Source organism: Bos taurus, chromosome 2, assembly GCF_002263795.3.
Source record: "Bos taurus isolate L1 Dominette 01449 registration number 42190680 breed Hereford chromosome 2, ARS-UCD2.0, whole genome shotgun sequence".
Classification (NCBI taxonomy): domain Eukaryota; kingdom Metazoa; phylum Chordata; class Mammalia; order Artiodactyla; family Bovidae; genus Bos; species Bos taurus.
In genome coordinates this window covers 97,341,055-97,359,726 of record NC_037329.1, presented here as the reverse complement: position 1 = coordinate 97,359,726, position 18,672 = coordinate 97,341,055, and the positions used below count along the sequence as shown (strand labels likewise).

General features: G+C 37.5%; 1 protein-coding gene across 35 annotated transcripts in view; it reads right to left on the bottom strand.

The window, feature by feature from the left end:
* MAP2 (microtubule associated protein 2) overlaps positions 1-18,672 on the bottom strand; it is a 298,686-nt gene that overhangs the window by 202,416 nt on the left and 77,598 nt on the right. Inside the window, exon 3 of one of the 35 annotated variants that reach the window (XM_010802225.4) lies at positions 6,459-6,577. The exons of the other annotated variants lie outside the window; for them this stretch is intronic. The gene's annotated coding sequence lies outside the window, so the exon portion shown is untranslated. The remainder of the gene's footprint in view (positions 1-6,458; positions 6,578-18,672) is intronic. 35 annotated transcript variants of the gene reach the window in all.

Genomic DNA, 18,672 nt, shown 5'->3' with positions numbered 1-18,672 from the left:
TTTCTAAATGAGAGAAGCCTTAAAAACAGATATGAAGGAGACTTTATTTCCGTTAACTTTCTTTTTATGTATATCCATAGTTAGTCATAGCTTTTCAAAATAGAGTTTTATAAAAGTTATGCTTAAAAATACGAAAAGCTCTAACTGCTTAACACTGAATTTGTAGAAGACAAATCTGGAAATCTAGGGCACTTCCATCGTCCATTCAGACCACCTGATAAAGGAAAAAATAAATAAATAAAAACCCAATGGAGCTGAACAGGTCTGCTGATTGTTCCTATGCAGTTTGAAGAGATTTCTTTTTATTTATCAAGCTCCTTAAGGACAAATATATTGTGGTTTCATTGACTGTTAAGTATTATAGGGGCTTCCAATGGGGAACAAGAAGGGACTTCTGCAGGTCAAGAGGCGAGAGAGTGGGGGATCTACCAGGTACGTTCAGCCTTAAACATGAAGAAAGCCCAGACTGATGGCAGCCCAGACAGGATGGTATGAATAGAGATGCTCACAACAGCAATAGAGAGGGGAACGCAAGGCACGAGCAATAACAACAACAACCCAACAATAGCAATTAAAGTGACACTGGGAGAAGGCAATGGCAACCCACTCCAGTACTCTTGCCTGGAAAATCCCATGGACGGAGGAGCCTGGTAGGCTGCAGTCCACTGGGTCGCTAAGAGTCGGACACGACTGAGCGACTTCACTTTCACTTTTCACTTTCATGCATTGGAGAAGGAAATGGCAACCCACTCCAGTGTTCTTGCCTGGAGAATCCCAGGGACAGGGGAGCCTAGTGGGCTGCTGTCTATGGGATTGCACAGAGTCGGACACAACTGAAGCGACTTAGCAGCAGAGGGTAACTAAAATTTAAAGTGAACGTTTAGCCGCTCAGTCGTGATCGACTCTTTGCGACCCCAAGGACTGCAGCCTACCAGATTCCTCCGTCCATGGGATTTTCCAGGGAAGAGTACTGGAGTGGATTGCCATTTTCTTCTCCAAGGGATCTTCCCAACCCAGGGATCGAACCCGGGTATCCTGCATTGTAAGCAGACGCTTTACCGGCTAAGCCACCAGGAAATTGTATCGGGCAGGGTACAAGCTTCCAGAAAGAAAAAAATGTTAAGGCATATATGGTCTCTGCCTCGAAGAACTTAGAATCTAACCAATAAGAAAAACAAAAGTTGATTAAGCAATGGAAATAAACCTAAATGCCACAACAGATGAGATTTGAAGAGTTAATGGCATGCAGAGCCAAGACATCTAGCCCAGTGGAGCAAAGACTCCCCAGAGAAAATGATGACTAAGCATGCATCCCTATAGCAGAAATGGAGAATAAAGAAAGAGGAGGTACAAGAGATGAGGCTCAGAAATACTTATGGGTATTAGCTGATTTAAGGTGAATACAAACATCAGAATTTAATTTGTGCCTTACCAGACTGTGCAGAAGCACTTAATATGTCATATCTAAAGACCAGATTCAGGTAGTCATAGATAAACAAGAAAAGACAACTGTAAATTCATTAGAGTCATGACTACTTTTGTTTCATTGCCCAGAATTATGGGCTACACTAAGCTGATGCCTCATTGGTCTATTGATCTGTACTTTCTGTCCATAAGTCACAATATGTTTGAATATTTTATTTCTGAGAAGGTAGCATCAACCATTATTTTCTCCAAATGAGGAAATTTTAAGATATGACCAAAGGTAAAAAGACAAAAAAAAAAAAAAGCTTCCACAAAAGAACTTTTTAAAAGACTCTAATGACTCTACTAATGTCAGTTTCTTGGATTGAAGTCACAGGCCATAACACTCTCTCTGGGTAAGACCTACAGCTGTAACCCTCTTGCACATACTAATAATTTTGAAACTTATTTTATCTATTGATCTAAACCCCCAATCAGTCACTCCAAGTCATAAAATACTGATGATAGTCATAACAATTTCAAGTTATTTTGAAAAGTATTTGCCACAAACATTTCTTGAAATACCACATAAATTGGCGGGCAATATTTTCTTCCATCTGAGATTTAAGATTCATCAACCTACTTCAGTGACATGATTTTGTATCATTTATAGTCTCCTGTACTTCCTGGGTGGCACTAGTGGTAAAGGACCCACCTGCCAATGCAGAAGACCTTAGAGACACTGGTTCGAACCCTAGATTGGAAAGATTCCCTGGAGGAGGGCATGGCAACCCACTCCAGTATTCTTGCCTGGATAATCCCATGGACGGAGAAGCCTGGTGCGCTAGAGTCTAATGGGTTGAGAAGAGGTGAACACAACTAAAGGGATTTAGCACACATAGCATGCACAGTCACGTGTATCAATTTCTAGTTCACTCTTTTTTCCTATTTTTGGAGCTCAAAATACTGTCTTATGCCAAAATCCATCATTTTACCCTGGGCATATGCATAATGCTATGGTATCTGCCTTGATTCAGAAGTGCATAGCCACACCTTTCTGCTCTGATTAGCTCTTGATGTCTAAGTTACTCTGTTTTCTTATTATGTTCTCTCCTATCACAGGTGAGATCCAGCTGGTGAAACACAAAGAAACCCCTTCCTTTGTACCAGAGCACTGTAGAAATGATGCTGAAATGAGCAGTCTGGTTTTATATCCAGCGTAAGAAGCAGCTCACCACCATTTTGTTGTTTCTCTAAAGATGAGCACAACAAAATCTCCTCATTTGAATTATATCAATGAAGATAACATTTTCTGAACTCCAACTCTAAACATATGGTCTGTCAAATGATTTTTATATATGATTTATGACTTTATGAAGTCTTGTAAAGCAGAACTGAACTGCATTATCAAATAATCTATCATTTATTAAAAATAATAATATCATGGGATGCCAGTACTTATGAAAACAACAATTACTGAATTCAGCATGTGAAGCTTCTCCTTTAATATATACTATAGAATGGAATACATGAAGCTTAAACTATTGATCCCAAAAGTGGATCATAAATGTACTTTTCACGTTATCATTACAAAAGGCAGAGTTCCAGCTGACAGAGTTCTAACATGCCAAACTCTTTCCTGTTCTTTCTCTAAGAAGTTAGAAAAGAAATATCCATCATTACAGCTAAAGCAGGTTTTTTTTTTTTAAGAATATTAAAGAATTTACAAGAAACAAGGAAGAAGCATAAAGACAGACAGATGAAGGTGGGAGGAAAAGGTTATGATCCAATCAGACATCCTTTATTTCTGAAGAATAAATTATGTGGTTTCCTACTAATGATAAAAAGAGGAGGGCACTTGAGAGATGCTGCCACAGAAAAGGCTTTTAAAAGCCATCGGTTGATGCTGATTCTAAAATCCCTAATAAATCATTTAGCAAACTGCACGTTATGTTTAGGTACATCACACAAACGTGCTGTTAGCACATAGATTCACTCCAAAGGTTGTTCAAGTTACCGCCTCAGAAAGAAAGGGCAAGACTATGTCGGCCATGCTCCCTTCCAGCACACTTCCTGGCACACTGTTGTGCTCCCAACAGCATTTGTTTAAAGAATCAATAATTTACTAAGTGTCCCTTTACACACGCTAGAAATAAGGTTAGCCTGACTCAATATTAAAATAGAAAATTATAAAAAGCTCTGAACTCGACTTTGGAGGCAGGTTGGCATAATGAGCGATTTTCAAAAGAAGGTGCCGTGCATTCTCTTTCATCTCACTGACATTAATCAACATGATTGCATCCAGACAGCATGGACAAGATACTGCCACATATTCCAACATGCAGTCAGCAAGAGCAGTTGTGTTCAAATGTTTCTGTGTGATATGGGTCAGGTTCAAAATAAACCCAATGACATTTAAAACTGTGAGTCTGAAAAGGGAGCAAGGTAAACGATACTGCTGAAAACTATCCTGTGAAACTATAATTTCTCAAGAAGTAAAGGGCCTTATAAAAGGGAAAATATTTTGCCTTGTTAAAGAATAACTCTCAGAAGGTCTTGGGTTGTCTAAAGAATTTTCCCTTAAATACACACCCTTATAATTACAAGTAAAATAAATAATATAGAATAAAACTTCAACTGGAAAGATTACTAAGCCCTGGCAACATTCTTTTCTCTTCGTACAGAGAAATAAAATTCGTGTAGGTGAAGGCTGATGCTTCATTATTAGTCATTATTAGAGTTTTCTCCATGTCCTTCTTTAGAATGCTAATTATGTTCACACACACAAAAGTATGCATTTTAAACTGTTCTCACTAAATTTAAAGATAAATTGTAAGAAAAAAGTAACCCTTTGGAAAAAGTACCCTCTTATTACAGCATATGGGTTTTAGCTCTGTATACTTATTCATATTAAGAAATGAATCACTGGATGTCTTATAGGAAAGCCTGGCCTTAGTAATCTCCTGATCCATTTATCATCAGCAGATGCTCACTCTGGGTGCAACCTGAATGATTGCTCCCAGAAAGCTCATAATTGCTATAATTAGGGTCACATGACCTCCAGCCTGTCTTGCTTGGAAAAAAAAAATTAAAAAGCAGATGGCCAAATATTAGCATTTGAATGAGCACCAGAGGTCCTTTAGATGAGGGGAGTTAAAGTTAAATGCACCAGAAAGCTGTGAATGGCTGATCTCAAACACACTTAAAAGAGTAGTTTATGCTTTTTTTTTTTTAATTGTCCATCCTGCTCTCTGCAGAGGCCCACCTTCCTTTATAAAAGCTAAATCTGGGCAGTCCTATCCCACTCATCTACCCAGCAACCAGGCTACTACAGAGTGCAAGGAAAGAGGAATGACTGTAAAATCTTTCTACTTTGAATTCTATTTTTTCTTTAGTTTAGAGTATCAGTTCAGTTCAGTTGCACAGTCATGTCCGACTCTGAGACCCCTTGGACTGCAGCACACCAGGCTTCCCTGGTGGCTCAGTAGGTGAAGAATCCACCTGCCAAATGCAGGAGACACAGGAGACTCTGGTTCAATCCCTGGGTCAGGAAGATCCCCTGGAGAAGGCAATGGCAACCCACTCCAGTATTTTTGCCTGGGAAATTCCATGGACAGAGGAGCATGGAGGCCTACAGTCCATGGGGTTGCAAGAGCTGGACATGACTTAGTGACTAAACCACAGCAGTATATTTGAAGAACTAAAACCATCCCCTAAATACTTTTCTTAAGAAACAATATTTTAATTATAAAGTGAAAGCATTAGTCGCTCAGTCGTGTCTGACTCTGCAACCCCATGGATTGTAGCCCGCCAGGCTCATCTGTTTATGGAATTTTCCAGCCAAGAATAGTGGAGGGGCTAGCCATTTCCTACTCCAGGGGATTTTCCCTACCCAGGGATCAAACTGGGTCTCCTGCATGGCAGGAAGATTCTTTACCATCTGAGACACTGGGGAAGCCGCATTCATTGTAAGGGCAAATACAAGTTAAAAATAAGGGGCTTAACTCTCCCTGTTGAAAATAAGCTTAGAGACTTTCCCCTTTCATTTTTCTTTTACAATTTCTTCCATTATCCTTTTCAAACACATGTAAATCTTCATAATGGGCTAATTAAGTCTCAGGCCACGCTCCCATTCAGAAATGTTTTTTCAAAGACCTGGGAGACATCTTTTTGAAATGCAAGCCTCAAGGGGTAATAGCTCCCCTATCTCCCTTGCTGGAGAGTATTAGAGCCTAATTTAGGTTGGCTTCTTGCTCCAGGAGAAGGCGATGGCAGCCCACTCCAGTACTCTTGCCTGGAAAATCCCATGGACTGAGGAGCCTGGTAGGCTGCAGTCCACGGGGTCACGAAGAGTTAGATAGGACTGAGCGACTTCCCTTTCACTTTTCACTTTCATGCAAAGGAGAAGGAAATGGCAACCCACTCCAGTGTTCTTGCCTGGAGAATCCCAGGGACGGGGGAGCCTGGTGGGCTGCCGTCTATGGGGTCACACAGAGTCGGACACGACTGAAGTGACTTAGCAATAGCAATAGCAATAGCAAAAGCAATCTTGCTCCAAGTTGTAAAACTACTTCCCCTTATAAAGGTACTAGAAACCTCTCTCTCCACAGAAGAAAATCAATTAGCTAACACAGATGGTCATCCCAATTGCCAAGTAAATTCAGTCCTCTTACTAGAGGACTAGTTATTATTTATCTTGAAAGGTTCTATATGACAGGTTGTATTTGCTCAGCTATTTAGAAGGTTGAAATGTCTTCTGGTCTTTGCATTCTCTTAGTGGATTGCCTCTGGATGTTCATCACATTCTAATTTAATGCTTATTCATTAACAGGAGTGTTTTCTTTGTCTACTAACTTTGTGGAAAGAATTTCTAGGTTGGGAGAGGTTTTTGTTTTTAATTATATTTCCCCAACAATTTCAATTCCAATTAACCCTTCTCCCTGGAGTGGAGGCCTTTCAGATAATTTAACAAATAATTCAAATGGTGAAATTCCAAATTTCCCAAGTGAAATTTATTAAAGAGATAAAATATTTAATTTTACTCTTTCATTTACCTTTAACTGCAAACAAGCTTGGTAATATTCATTCCAAAATAAAACAAATCCAGACAGCATGAATGTCAGTTGGAACATTTGGCTCCCATGTGTCAAGATATTGGTGTTTATTTTTTCTTCTAAAAAATATAACATAAAACATAATTTTACTAACAGAAGCTTTTGGAACAGACCCTCATATTAATATTTCTCTGTGTAATTATTCTTTGTGCACAAAAAGAGCAGGAAAAAAAATCTCATGGTGGATTAGATTCCTGCTCATAGTTTAAAAAAAAAGATATACATAAAAGTAGTTCAACAAATACTTTTTGAAAGAGAAAAATTGGAAGGTTGAGACAGAAGGGGAGATGGAAGAGGCAGAATCTTGGTCCAAAGTAAACTTGTCTTGCAACCTCTGTTCCAGGTCTAACCTTCTAGTCCTAGCCCCTTCTCTGTGCCTTGGCTTGGCTTCTGTAGACCCCTTTTAGGATAAGCCCTTCTTTTTCTAGCTCTCACATTCCACTGTATCTATTTAAATTGTTCACCTTTAAACCCAGCTGAACTTCCTTTTCTTATAAGGTCCTTGTGAATCACAATGAAGTACATCTTTTCTGGATCTCTCTAGAAAGTTATATCTGTACTTAGTATTTGATTGCATTGCCATGTATTAGCTGCTATTTATGTGTATTCATTTTTTCCCTTCCCTTAATTTAGACGACACGCTTAGACAACAAGCTACTGGAGAGCAAAGGAACCATTTTTGGTTCCTTTGGTAAATATAAAGAAGATGCAAGTCAATTACTTTGTTGTTCAACAAAGCAGTGTAGGAAACTCAGAAATGCAATGTTTTGTCATCACAGTGTACGGCAAAATGCCAGGGGGAGACATAAAAGTGTTTGAAATGTGATTTGATTTGTTTTTTCTTTCAGAAAGTTTTTTGAGGTAAATGGTTTCTCTTCGGATTAAACATAGTATCTTCGCCACTACTATGTCATGCTTAGATCAGAGATATTTTTTACCAGTTCATTATTTATTTTTTCTTTCAGAAAGTTTTTTGAGGTAAATGGTTGCAAGACAAGTTTACTTTGGACCAAGATTCTGCCTTTCCATCTCCCCTTCTGTCTCAACCTTCCAATTTTTCTCTTTCAAAAAGTATTTGTTGAACTACTTTTATGTATATCCATTTTTTTTTAAACTATGAGCAGGAATCTAATCCATCATGAGCTTTTTTTTCCTGCTCTTTTGTGCACAAAGAATAACTACACAGAGAAATATTATATTCACGTAAAGGTAAAGAGCTTTTTATATTTTCTAAACACAAAGTTAAAACAACTTTTTCCAGTTGGTCTCTTTGTTCTTCTGCAACTAAGCCCCACCTGTGTGTGTGTGTGTGTGTGTGTGTGTGTGTGTGTGTGTGTTGGTCGCTTTAGTCATATTCAACTCTTTGCGACCCGATGGACTGTAGCCTGCCAGCCTCTTCTGTCTCACTGGATTTTCCTGGCAAGAATACTGGAGTGGGTTGCCATTTCCTCCTCCAGGGGATCTTCCCAATCCAGGGATCAAACCCGCATCTCCTTCCCGTCTCCTGCACTGCAGGCAGATTCTTTACCACCGAGCCACCAGGGAAGCCACTGAGAACCTTAGTAGTAACCAACAAGAAAGTTTATAAAAACTGCCCAGACATGGGAAAATCAGAAAATTAACCAATTTCTAACTTCTAAAAAATCAGAACATTAACAAATTTCTGATTTCTAAAAAATCAGAAAATTAATAAAATTCAGCCCCTATAACATAAAAGAAAAACAAAAGAAAAAGAGCAATTCCAGGTATGTCAGATGAGTAGAATTATGTTTGAAAGAGTGAAATATTAGTTCTTTAGGTAACTCCTCAGTGAGGAGGGTGGCGGTGGTATATTTATAGTTGATGGATGATTATTTAAGAGATGTTTTAAAGTAACTTCAGTAATTATTAAGTAACATGGATTTTTTTTTTTTTTTTTTATGTTAGGAAATACCTGTAGGAAATAGAAGAAAAGCTGATGACTTTCCACTGGAACATCTATATGATATCCTAGGCTGAATGCTGCTGCTGCTGCTAAGTTGCTTCAGTTGTGTCCGACTCTGTGCGACCCCATAGACGGCAGCCCACTAGGCTCCTCTGTCCCTGGGATTCTCCAGGCAAGAATACTGGAGTGGGTTGCCATTTCCTTCTCCAATGCATGAAAGTGAAAAGTGAAAGTGAAGTCGCTCAGTTGTGCCCGACTCTTAGTGACCCCCATGGACTGCAGCCCACCAGGCTCCTCCGTCCATGGGATTTTCCAGGCAAGAGTACTGGAGTGGGTTGCCATTGCTTCTCCGCCTAGGCTGAATATATAAGTACAATTTCTCAAACTCATTTCACTTAGGCTACATGGCTTGTACATGCCTCAAATGTACTACTAATAGAAGAGATTTACATCTTCATTTCCAAATAGTTAAAAGAGTTAGAGAACCCCAAAAGGCAAATATTATTATGTGATATTAATGCCAGATGGCCTGTTAGATCTCTGAGTCCCTAAAAGAGATGAAATTTAAAGTGTTGGGACTATAAAGTTGCCAACCAAGTTAAACATCTTACTCAGTGACCTACTTTTTCCATATTTCCAAACTTATCTAAAATTCTTAAACAATGAAAAAAACTTAGAAATAAAAAGAACAAATCACAATTAGAGAAGGGAATTCTTATGTTACTTCCCCTAATGATTTCAGAAATGAGCTCCCCCCTTCCCTCCATGGACGCATACATGGTTTCTATTCCTTTTGTCTAATTTAATCTCCTTTATGGAACTGATAATTCATTATGGCTGCCTAAGGACCCTTTAAAGATGCCAGTATAGGTTTTTTGTTTTAAGTGGACTAATTCATTATAAAACTTTCCTCTTGTACCTAGAGAGCTACTTTTGGCAAGGCACTAACACGTGACAATAAATTTAAGGACAAGGCTGAAAAAGTTTTTCCACTCTATATGTAAAATATTTTCAGGCAAAAGATATCAAGTTCACTCTCATTTATCTTTCTGAATATGAATATCTTATAAATAAAGGCACTACTGAATAGTATACACACACATATACCATAAGCAAATAATTACATTTGGGTAAATATGTAGTTTTCTACTTATTTTTATCCCTCCAGAAGACTGATTAAGAACTATTAATATTACATTTCACAGAGGAATTTTTCTGCCCCCCTGGTGGTTCAGCAGCAAAGAATCTGCCTGCAATGTAGGAGATGTGGGTCCAATCCCTGGGTCAGGAAGATCCCCTGGAGAAGGAAATGGCAACCCACTTCTCCAGGGGATTGCCTGGGAAATCCTATAGACAGAGGAGCCTGACGCGCTACAGTCCATGGGGTCGCAAAAGAGTCGGACATGACTTAGCTTCTAAAAACAACAACAACAAAAAAAACATTTCACAGAGGAAGAGTCTATTATAAAAATTGTGTCTGATTTAGTGACTATCTCTATTCATAAAATGAAGATGATAGTACTTAAAGTTTCAAATATCTATTTATTCTAAAAGTTAGCTTTCTCTATATTTGAGTTATAAACTTTATTCAACAAATATACAACTTTTATTGGAAGACAGAAAGAAGAGAGGGCAAAAAGGAGAGAAAAAGAGAGAGAGGGTAGATATTCAAGTATAGACAGATGTATGTGTATAATATAGTAAGGATTTTTTTTTATTCAGCTCTTCAAACCTATTTTAAATAAATTTAAATAGTAGAAAGAAAAGTCAACAAAGTCTCTAAAGCAACATAAGTTGATGGTCACAAGATATTGAATAATATGGACTGAAACCAAATCTACTTTGGTTTATTAGCACAAAATGATTTTCCAACTAGCATTTTTACATTGCTAAATAATTAGACAGAATAAGCTCAGAAAAGGCAGACAATTTTATCTGCTTTAACAGTAATGGCCTATAAAGTATGCCCAAAAGCAAAGCCCTTGTGCTGTTCATTGGCAAAACCGTCCAACATTAGCATGCATATCCATGTATCTATCTAATGTATATGTATTATCCCTTTTTCTATTATATGTATATCCCTTTTTCTGCTATGATGATTTTTCTATCCTTGGATGAATAACTGATGAAATTTAGTAAGTCTCATGTAGATTTATAGAAGTTGAGGAACAAAAAAGCATATCCGTTTTTAATAATATAAAGTTCTTACTTTGCAACAAGTAGGCCATAAAAGAAATAAAAGATTTCTAAATGAATGGACTCCTTCTTACAAATGTACTTCTTATGTTTTTAAATTCTCCAAACTGCCTTAATAAGATAGGCCCAAATAAAGTCATGATATTCTTTAAAGAAATAAATGGTCTGCAAAAAGATCAGCTGTACCATTTTTTGGAATGGCATTCATTCAGATGAATTCAGGAAAGAATAAAAATCAGCTGGCCCATGACTTAAATCCACAGGATTGATTTCCTAAGTATGAGGTTTGTATAAAAACATATCCAAGGGGTTGTCTGTTATAGTCATTACTTCCCTGGTGGCTCAGACGGTAAAGCGTCTGTCTACAATGCGGGAGATCCAGGTTTGAGCCCTGGGTTGGGAAGATCCCCTGGAGAAGGAAATGGCAATCCACTCCAGTACTATTGCCTGGAAAATCCCATGGACAGAGGAGCCTTGTAGGCTATAGTCTATGGGGTCGCAAAGAGTCGGACACTACTGAGTGACTTCACTTTCACTTTTCATATTTAGCTAAGACAAAAAGAATCAGCTAGAATATTGTTTTTCTCATGTGGGAAAAAAATATCTGTTATTTGTTATTTAATATATTTCCAATGGGTTGTGTTTTCCTATTTGTCCTCTGGGGCATCAATAAGCCTATTTCCTCGGTATGTTAAGACTCTGTCAAAAAACAAAAGAACAATTCTGGAAAAATATATTCCTGAGGTATTTCACTGGCTCACATGAGGAGATTGAAAGGTTGACAGCAAGTTTACCTCTCACCCCCAGCCCCCCTCCTCCCTACCTCTCCCATTCCAAATCATGTCATGAAGCTTATTTGTTGATTGTCACGTTTGTAACAGGAAAGGATTACTTTTAATAAAAAAGGAGAAAATAAGTACTTATGATGCTTCAGATTTCAGAAAGCTGCACAAAAGAAAGCAAATTCTCCAACGACTAACTGGCCCTTCCAGTCTATCAGCTTTGTATCTCTCCTTAAAAAGGTAAAGAAATAATTAGGCATTCTACAAATCTTTCCAGAACTTCAAATTCACTTTATCACATATCAATATAATAACTAGAATTCCAAATATGTTTTCATCCGTAAGTATATTATATTATGCTCAATGTAGGAATAAAGTAGAAAGACAAAGCAATCACCCTTCCCATACCTTTACTTTTTAAAAATTCCCCAAATTGAACCAAGTAATTATTTCTGCTTCAAATATCTTTTGTGTGATGTGTTTAAAGTCCTTGCTTTTTTGCTCAACTCCCTATCACCAAGAGAAAGAATACAGTAGGTAATAATTATTATAACACATCTGCTGCTGCTAAGTCGCTTCAGTCGTGTCCGATTCTGTGTGACCCCAGAGATGGCAGCCCACCAGGCTCCCCTGTCCCTAGGATTCTCCAGGAAAGAACACTGGATTGGGTTGCCATTTCCTTCTCCAATATCTACACACATATGAATATATAAATGGGTTTCCCTGCCCATTTATATAAGGAAGGATATAAGTGGTAAGGAATCCACCTGCCAATGAAGGAGATGCCAGTTCCATCTCTGAGTTGGGAAGACCCCCTGGAGAAGGAAATGGCAACCCACTTCAGTATTCTTGCCTGGGAAATCCTATGGACAGAGAAGCCTGGTGAACTACAGTTCACAGGGTTGCAAAGGAATCGGACACAACTTGGCAACTAAATAACAACTACACACATACACATACACATATATGTAGCTTACAAATATGTAATAAAACTGTTAATTTTTGCTTCTATACTTTACAATTCGTTCAATAAGCATTTTCAGGACGTCCACTCCTACAAGGCCCTACCAGAACAGAAGGCACAGAGAGAAGACCCCAGATTCTGAGTTGCTAGGGAAGATAAGACATATCTGGAAATAATCATAACATATAATATAAAGAAACAAGGGTGAATGCTATAAGAGACGTGTGAACCATCATGAAGCAAGTTAGAAGGTAAACAGACTAAGATAAAAGCCACTACACAGTGGCTGACTATGTAGCTGGTCAAAGGCTTGTTTGTCTGGACTCTGGAAAGCAAACCACTGCAGCTTACTAGTAAGACACAAGGGTATCCTGAAAATATTAGCATTTTATACACTGGTTTTTTTTAAGTGAAAGTCTGCTTAATTGTAAAATATGGTGCTTAGTTGGTTAACAGTATCTTTAATAAAAGAGATAATACCACTCAGTAGAGAATATAGAAATTACTTTTTGATCAGTTCAAAAACAAAATATTTATATTCTGGCCTCTTCTATTTTATATTTTATTTTACGCAATAATTTAATGATCTTTATTGGTTTTATTCCATCTTGAGAGAAATACCAGAAGGTATTACTCAAGTAAAAACTATGAAAAGAAAAGAACTTTGATAGAGAATTTAAAAATGACTTGAAATCATCCCTATTTAAGGTCCATAAGTATGCGTTATCTCATTTAATCCTTAAATGAAGTCTAAGTTATTTTTATTCTAGCTTTAAAGATAAAATAATAAAGTCAGACAACTTTTCTACAAGGCATAAGAATTCAAGTCAGAGGGATAAACTAGAATAAGAGGAGAGATCCAGGGCTGGGCAGAAATAATGAGATATTGAAAATAATCTGAATACTCAACAATGAGTAAATGGTAAAAAGAATTATGGAATAGGATAAAATATTACACAGTCATTAAAACTGCATTTTCAAGAAATCAGGAGTAACTGGATACAAAGTTTAACTTCAATTTTGTGAAAATAAGTCAAAATCTGGAGGGTAATACACCAAAATACTGGTCGCGGTATAATAAAAAAGAAAACAAATTTAAAAAATGAACTCACCTTGTTTTAAATGGTAAAAAATGTGGTGTAAAGTGTTTTTAAGAATCAGTATCAAGCTTGACTTTATAATTTTCAAACTTTACTCTGATTCTCCTTTGTAATAACTTGAAATTTAATGTTTTTCAATCTAAATTCAGTAATACTATATTTCATAGAATCTAAGATACAACCCACTGTAAGACACACTTTGTTGACACCTAGAAAGAAAAAAAAATTGCCAATTTAACTATGGTAGTTTTTTTATTTTACATAGTTTAATGTAAAAATGTGTATCTTAGAGTTGATGAAATACTTTATGGACATTTAAAATTTTTTATTGAGGTATAATTGACATACAACATTATATTAGTTTCAGGTGTACAACATGATTTGATATTTGTATATATTGTGAAATGTTCACCACAATAAGACTAGTTAACATTCATCACCATATACAGTTACATAATTTTTTCAGTGTAAGAATTTTTAAGATCTAGTCTTTTAGCAACTTTCAAATGTGCAATATAGTATTATTAACAATAGTCTCCATGCTGTACATTACATCCTACAAATTATTTTATAACTGGAAGACTATGAATTTTGACTCTCGTCTATATCTCCTTTATCCATTTATCCACTGATGGACATTTAGGCTGTTTCCATATCTTGGCTATTGTAAATAAGGCTGCGATAAACATGGGTGTGCATATTTTTTTTCAAATTAGTGTTTTCACTTTCCTCAAATAAATAGTCAGAAATGGAATTGCTAGATGATATGACAACTCTATTTTAAATTTTTGAGGAACCTCCATGCTGCTTTCCATAGTAGCTGCACAAATTTACATTCCCACCAACAGTGCACAAGGATTCGCTTTGCTCCACCTCCTCTCCAACAGTTATTACTTGTCTTTTTGATAATAACCATTTTAGCAAGTACGAAGTGATATTTCACTGTGGTTTTGATTTGCATTTTCCTGATGGTGATGACGCTGTGAAAGTGCTGCACTCAATATGCCAGCAAATATGGAAAACTCAGCAGTGGCCACAGGACGGGAAAAGGTCAGTTTTCATTCCAATCCCAAAGAAAGGCAATGCCAAAGAATGCTCAAACTACTGCACAATTGCACTCATCTCACATGCTAGTAAAGTAATGCTTAAAATTCTCCAAGCCAGGCTACGTGAAGCATGAACTTCCAGATGTTCAAGCTGGTTTTAGCAAAGGCAGAGGAACCAGCGATCAAATTGCAAACATCCAATGGATCATCGAAAAAGCAAGAGAGTTCCAGAAAAACATCTATTTCTGCTTTATTGACTAAGCCAAAGCCTTTGATTGTGTGGATCACAATAAACTGTAGAAAATTCTGAAAGAGATGGGAATACCAGACCACCTGACCTGCCTCTTGAGAAACCTGTATGCAGGTCAGGAAGCAACAGTTAAAACTGGATATGGAACAACAGACTGGTTCCAAATAGGAAAAGGAGTACGTCAAGGCTGTATATTGTCACCCTGCTTATTTAACTTCTATGCAGAGTACATCATGAGAAACACTGGGCTGGACGAAGCACAAGCTGGAATCAAGACTGCTGGGAGAAATATCAATAACCTCAGATATGCAGATGACATCACCCTTATGGCAGAAAGTAAAGAACTAAAGAGCTTCTTGATGAAAGTGAAAGAGGAGAGTGAAAAAGTGGGCTTAAAGCTCAACATTCAGAAAACTAAGATCATGGCATCCAGTCCCATCACTTCATGGCAGATAGATGGGGAAACGGTGAAAACAGTGGCTGACTTTATTTTTTGGGACTCCAAAATCACTGCAGATGGTGATTGCAGCAATGAAATTAAAAGACACTTACTCCTTGGAAGGAAAGTTATGACCAACCTAGAGAGCATATTAAAAAGCAGAGACATTACTTTGCCAACAAAGGTCCGTCTAGTCAAGGCTATGGTTTTTCCAGTGGTCATATATGGATGTGAGAGTTGGACTATAAAGAAAGCTGAGCACCAAAGAATTGAGGCTTTTGAACTGTGGTGTTGGAGAAGACTCTTGAGAGTCCCTTGGACTGCAAGGAGATCTAACCAGTCCATCCTAAAGGAAGTCAGTCCTGAAGTTCATTGGAAGGACTGATGTTGAAGCTGAAACTCCAATAATTTGGCCACCTGATGTGAAGAGCTGATTCACTGGAAAAGACTCTGATGCTGGCAGGGATTGGGGGCAGGAGGAGAGGGGGACAACAGAGGATGAGATGGTTGGATGGCATCCGACTCAATGGACATGGGTTTGGGTGGACTCCGGGAGTTGGTGATGGACAGGGACGCCTGGCGTGCTGCATTTCATGAGGTCACAAAGAGTAGGACACAACTGAGTGAATGCGATGAACTGAACTGATGATTAGTGACGCTGAGCATCTTTTCATATACCTGCTGGTCATCTGTATGTCTGCTTTGGAAAAATGTCTATTATATCCTCTTCCTAGTTTTAAATCAGAGTGTTTGTTTTTTGCTATTGATTTATATGTGTTTCATATATATTTTGGAGAAGGCAATGGCACCCCGCTCCAGTGTTCTTGCCTGGAGAATCCCAGGGACGGGGGAGCCGGGTGGGCTGCCGTCTATGGGGTCGCACAGAGTTGGACAAGACTGAAGTGACTTAGCAGCAGCATATATATTTTGGATATTTGCATTTTACAAGACATATGATTTGTAAACATTTTCTCCCATCCAGAAGGTTGCCTTTTCATTTTGTTCATGGTTTCCTTTACTGTGCAGAAATATAAGCACAGTTCTGATATTCTACTTTAAATACAGCTATTTATAACTTTGAGCTTCCCTGATAGCTCAGTTGGTAAAGAATCCACTTGCTTTTATCTAGCAATACTAGTCATTTTACTCCATTAATATTATAGAAAAAGAAGCTTTTCTATGAGGGAAACTTCTTTTATCCTGAAGCAAAAGAACCTAGCTCTAGTTAAGAAAAGAATAATAATTTTCATTATATATTATAGTTTGTGTTGAGAATCTGGCTGTTTCTGGTGAATTGATGTATCCTTCAGAAGCTTTGTTACATCTAGCTGTTTTCCAAAACATAATTTAGATAATTAATTATCAAATTTAATTTAAATATCTTTTCATTCTCAGCTGGAAAGAGAAAAAAATACAATATATTCAATTGGAAAGAGTTTGTAATATGAGAGATTTAAATATGCTTCCATTTCTATGAACACTGTATATTTTAATCAATATATTTATTTTGGAGTATGTAAGTCATCCTGCGGAGAAGGCAATGGCACCCCACTCCAGTACTCTTGCCTGGAAAATCCCATGGATGGAGGAGCCCGGTGGGCTGCAGTCCATGGGGTCGCTAAGAGTCGGACACAACTGAGCGACTTCACTTTCACTTTTCACTTTTCATGCATTGGAGAAGGAAATGGCAACCCACTCCAATGTTCTTGCCTGGAGAATCCCAGGGACGGGAGAGCCTGGTGGGCTGCCGTCTATGGGGTCACACAGAGTCGGACATGACTGAAGTGACTTAGCAGCAGTAGCAAGTCATCCTGACTTTTCACACTTAGACCAAACACATTTAAATTATGCTCACACTCCCACAAAAGAAATGCTCCATACAGAAAATAAATACAGGATCAGATTTTAAAAGTTTTTGTGTATTACTCTTATAGTTATTTACTTTTCTATTTAACAAAATTTTTTTCTTTTCCTTTTACATGTCTCTTTTCAGTTTTTTGTTCCTTTCTGAAGAGTAGCCAAAATGAAATGAGATTTCAAGTTGTGATGTTGACCATACCAACCACAAACAAAAATCCAAAAGGAAGAGAACAAAATACAATTTACTTTTAATTAAAATTTAAAAGCAACACTTCATATTCAACCTTGTGCATTGAAAATATTCCTGATTAAAAGATTTATACTTTGCAAAAATCTCATTCTAGCTGTTATTTTTTTACTGGCAAATGAGTAGAAGCTAGCAGGGAAAGAAGAGTAGCAAAAAGTCTTACAAGCATTCCATGTTTAAACATGTGCAAGTTTACATAGAACATGCTCAGGAGTGAATATGAAAGAAACCAGCCTAAATGTCCTCAATAAGTTCAACTCCAAATTATATGAACACAAAATGAAACAAATGCAGGTTACAAATTTAACTCTCACTTTTATACACATGTCCCTTTTTCTCCTTATTTAGTTGCCAATTATCAGTAGGCATGATTCCAACATATCTTATTTGCTACAGTCTATCCAGATTTCAAGGATAAGAAAGCACAATTTGTACATGAAAAGGAAAAATAATAATCGTGTGTGTGGGTGTATACACACGTACACATGCATGTGAGACAGATGTGTTGGGGGTAGAAGAATGAGGTCAAAATGAGGCCAGAAAAGGTAACATATTTACTGTGTGCCGGCTATGTGTTGCCCGTGCGTGCTAAGTTGCTTCAGTTGTGCCCAACTCTGTGAGACCCTATGGACTGTAGCCCATCAGGCTCCTCTGTCCCTGGGATTCTCTAGGAAAAAATACTGGAGTGGAATGCCATGCCTTCCTCCAGGGGATCTTCCCAACCCAGGGACTGAACCTGAGTGTCTTATGTCTCCTGCGTTGGCAGGAGGGTTCTTTACCACTAGAGCCATCCAGACACTGCAATTTGAAGGCTAAATACCTGATTAATATAAGCACAAAGGAAAAGTCAATGTTTTTCTTTCTGTTAAATTATTAACCAAAAACCTATACAAAAAGTTTAGCAACATCTGGCATTTTGCTCTTTTATTAGCAACAAAAGCAGTTATTTTATTCAGAGTTTAGTTTTTTTTTTTTTAAACTATGAATACACGTTCTAGAGAAGAAAGGAGGAGGGAATAAATGAAATTCTAAGCCTATTTATGTCAGTGCCCTCTAAGGCTCTGTTATTATTCTAAACTCCATTAAGCTAGTTTTGAGTCTCCCCTAAAACCAATTAACAAGGAAACAGAGCAAAAGAATGGCATCTTAAAACTCCGCTAATTAACTGAAATATGCAATTAATGAGCAATTTTTCAGCTCTTCCATGCTTAGGAAATGTGGCTACCCAACTGTGGGCTTCAAAGTATTTCCCTGCAAACTCAGAAAGCTGACCATTCTTTAAAACACTAGCCACGTTGCAAAGAAATCATACTTTTGATATGTTTATTAAATGAATGACTTAAATT